The following is a 2,702-nucleotide window of genomic DNA, read 5'->3' on the forward strand; positions in this document are numbered from 1 at the left end:
TGTAGAATGTTGCTGTTACTGTAGAATGTTACAGTTCTACAATGTTATGATGTAACTATAGAATGTTAATGTTCTAGAATGTTGCTGTTATTGTTGAATGTTATAGTTGTAGAATGTTGCTGTGACTGTAGAATGTTACAGTTGGAGAATGTTATGATGTAACTAAAATGTTACAGTTGTAGAATGTTGCTGTTACTGTAGAATGTTACAGTTCTAGAATGTTATGGTGTAACCAGAATGTTACAGTTCTAGAAAGTTGCTGTTGCTGTAGAATGTTACAGTTCTACAATGTTATGAAGTAACTGTAGAATGTTAATGTTCTAGAATGTTGCTGTAACTGTAGAATGTTAAAGTAAGAAAATGTTATCATGTAAGTGTAGAATGTTACAGTTTTAGAATGTTGATATAACTGTAGAATGTGACAGTTCTACAATTTTTATGATGTAACTGTAGAATGTTACAGTTCTAGAATGTTATGATGTAACTGTGGAATGTTAATATTCTAGAATGTTGCTGTTTTTGTTCAATGTAACAGTTCTGGAATGTTGCTGTAACTGTAGAATGTTAAAGTAATAAAATGTTATGATGGAAGTGCAGAATGTTACAGTTCTAGAATGTTATGATGTATCTGTAGAATATTACAATTCTAGAATGTCTAGAAGGCTACAAAACTAAACAAACATATACGTCATTCACATTTACAACCATAGGGGACGCCGGTTATTCCTCTGGTCTTTGGTAAGTGCTCCTGTGTAGCCCATATGCAATAAGGACAACTGCATTGGCTGGAAATCGAACCCAGGCTTCCCATATAGCAGGTGAGAATTCTCCCACTGAACCACCAATGCTCATTGACTCCAATACCACTTTGGTGATGGCACGTGCATACACCTGGAAGTTTGACTCACTGCCTTCTGCACCAGACAGGCACAAAATGCAGCTAAATTTAAGATAGGAGCAAGCCTTTTCTTACCCAAGAAAAAAAGGGGGAAAGAGTCACAAGTGTTGCTTCTGGTGTGGTGTATGACATGTCACCAACGCCAGCATCTTCTAATGCTCCTCTCTGGGGTATTAACTGCAAGAAGACAAAGAAGTTGTGCAACCATTGAGTCCAAACGGCAGTAAAGACACAGTGCATTGGCCGGGAATCGGACCCGGGTCTCCCACATTTGGCCAAAAATATATTGCATCTGTAGTGATAATCGCTACCATAGACAATGAATGGGAAAAGTTAGCAAAGTTAGTGATCACTATATCCGGTTCCCACACAAAAGGTCCCCGGTTTCAAAACGGCGGAAACATATGACACGTTTTGGAACAACTCGTTGTTAAAACTGTACAACGTGACCATAGGTCGCTTTCAGCACTTATTAACCAAGCATGGACGACCAATATCTGATTGTGGCTTGACGCAGCACAAAGCTAGATATCAAGTTTCCGTAGTATAGTGGTTATCACGTTCGCCTAACACGCAAAAGGTCCCCGGTTCGAGACCGGGCGGAAACAATAAGAGATTTTATTATCATGTCTCAAACATCACACATTTCCTGACACCAACTGACTAGCTCCTGCTGCTGCTGGCGATGATCAAGAGCTCTGTAACTTCTAATGTGTCCCTAAACGTGGCCCTCAGGGGGAGCACATTTGTGGTGGTGTGCTGTTTGGCGGCATGTCGCAGAACATGGAAATGTGCTGCTGGTATAAATCTGGTCAGGTGGTCCCACAGCTTTGGTATTGGAAGGATTTAAGGTTAGAAATTGCTGTTAACCAACTCTAAGTCCATAGATTGTGTTTTCTGACAGACTGAGAGGATGTCGCAGTGACACAGTAACAGGAGCTGGCAATTTCAGTCTTGCCAAAAGGTGTTGCACTGACCGGGAATCGAACCCGCGTCTACTCCGTGGTGGGCTATTCCTACAGATATCTCCTTGTTAGTATAGTGGTGAGTATCCCCGCCTGTCATGCGGGAGATCGGGGTTCAATTCCCCGACTGGGAGGGTAGTTTCCTATCCGAACCCACTTCATCACTTCACCTCGTCTGTGTCAGAATGAGCAAGGAAAGTGCCAACAATAGTAACACTGTAACAGTCATTTCCTGATTGCCCACTGACAGATGTGTCAGAGCTCACATAAAAGGCCCTATCAATGAAGCAACTGACAACTGCATTGGCTGGGAATCGAATGCAGGGCCTCCTGCATGGCAGGTGAGAATTCTGCCAGTGAACCACCAATGCTCACACGGTTGTATTACCCACAGCCACCACTGTTTTTTTTGATGCAATCTTTTCTTCACATCGATCCATTTTGTGCCCATCAAGAGTGCAACGGCATGTCAAACGTCTTCTTTCATGGGGACCTGCACAGAGCCTGAGGGAGAGAAAGCCTGGGTAAACAAAGCTAGTTGATCGCCACTGTCGTGGTACTCATGTTGAGTTGCAGTCTTTGTGGAGCCAGCTAGGGCAAACAAAGTCCTGCGCTGTCTAACTTACAAAGAAGTACTAAGTGGTTCAAAACCTGCCAATTGCAAATGACTTTGAGGTGCTTTCTGATGGTGCTCAACATTTCTGCTGTTTGCTCACATTCTCAACTCAAAGAGGAAATGAAACATTTGAAATGTTCAGCTGAAGAAACTGCTTTAATCTGAATCTCATGTCATCAAAGTGTTATTGTGCTCAGAGCTCCTCAGAGCTCCAAAATCCAGG

At 42.3% G+C, this 2,702-nt stretch overlaps 2 non-coding genes across 2 annotated transcripts; both read left to right on the forward strand.

Moving 5' to 3' along the window:
• The first annotated feature begins 1,433 nt into the window (after positions 1 to 1,433).
• trnav-aac lies at positions 1,434 to 1,506 on the forward strand. The gene has a single exon. It is a non-coding gene; the product is annotated as a tRNA-Val (tRNA).
• Positions 1,507 to 1,925: 419 nt separating this feature from the next.
• trnad-guc lies at positions 1,926 to 1,997 on the forward strand. Its single transcript has one exon. It is a non-coding gene; the product is annotated as a tRNA-Asp (tRNA).
• Positions 1,998 to 2,702: the final 705 nt, after the last annotated feature.

This window comes from Plectropomus leopardus, unplaced genomic scaffold (genome assembly GCF_008729295.1).
Source record: "Plectropomus leopardus isolate mb unplaced genomic scaffold, YSFRI_Pleo_2.0 unplaced_scaffold15245, whole genome shotgun sequence".
Taxonomy (NCBI): Eukaryota; Metazoa; Chordata; class Actinopteri; order Perciformes; family Serranidae; genus Plectropomus; species Plectropomus leopardus.